Source organism: Lynx rufus, unplaced genomic scaffold, assembly GCF_022079265.1.
Source record: "Lynx rufus isolate CCGP_SWC_20201006 ecotype Redwood Valley unplaced genomic scaffold, mLynRuf1.p SCAF_2, whole genome shotgun sequence".
NCBI lineage: Eukaryota > Metazoa > Chordata > Mammalia > Carnivora > Felidae > Lynx > Lynx rufus.
In genome coordinates, this window is record NW_025814834.1 from 206,448,792 (window position 1) to 206,449,712 (window position 921).

Sequence of the window (921 nt, forward strand, 5' to 3'; positions counted from 1 at the left end):
CTCTCAGAATAAATGAATTCACTTAAAAAAAAAATGTCCATCTCACAAAAGACAAACGCTGAAGAATTGTTCCCAGCTGAAGGAAACCCAAGACCCCTGAGGACGAAAAGCCATGCTTGCTCCTGGGTTGGTTCCAGCACCCGAAGAGTTGCCAAGAGGAACATCGGAGGGGCAGTCGGTGAAATGCACATTACGTGATCAGACTCCACCGTTGCCGAATGTCCTGTACTTGGGTCATCGTAGTGTGGATGCGTAAGAAAATGTCCGGGATATCTGTTCATCCTTGGGGTAGGGACTACTTAGTGCCAGGCCTTGCAGATTTGATCTTTCCTTCTCCTGGCCCGGAGGCCTCTGCCATAGCCATGTTACAACAGATCCTCGGTCAGGCCAAGAAGCATCCAAGCTCGATCCCCCTCTTCGTATTTATTGGAGCAGGAGGTACGACAGCAGCCCCTGACATGGTCCAATCCAGATGTCAGTTAGGGTAGGAAGAATAACCCAGAACTGACTGGGTCCCAATGATCAACACGAGCTCTACTCACCGATTGTAGATTACAGCACAATGAAGGAAGAAAGTTCCAGACTTGTAAATGAAATGTCTCGCTCTCAAGCCGCTTAGAATGAAGGTCTCCCAGAAGCCCTCCGTACAAAATTTTCCAGTTATCCAGGAAATATTTCTCCTCTGAACTCACATCAGTGTTTTGTGTTAGGGTTTACACTGATTAATAAATATCTGAAATTTGAATTAAAAAAAAAAAGAAAAGAAAATGTCCCCGTTCACCTGGCATGTGGGCGATACACGCCCAAGTGTTCAAGGGGAAAAGATAGTGCTGTCTGCGACTTCCTCTCCAAATAATAATAATCAGAGTGTGTGTGTGTGTGTGTGTGGTGATAAATGTAGCAAAAGCGTTAATAAATTGT

The 921-nt window shown here is 45.3% G+C and overlaps 1 pseudogene; it reads left to right on the forward strand.

Moving 5' to 3' along the window:
* The first annotated feature begins 362 nt into the window (after positions 1–362).
* LOC124514395 (cytochrome c oxidase subunit NDUFA4-like) lies at positions 363–619 on the forward strand (annotated as a pseudogene).
* Positions 620–921: the final 302 nt, after the last annotated feature.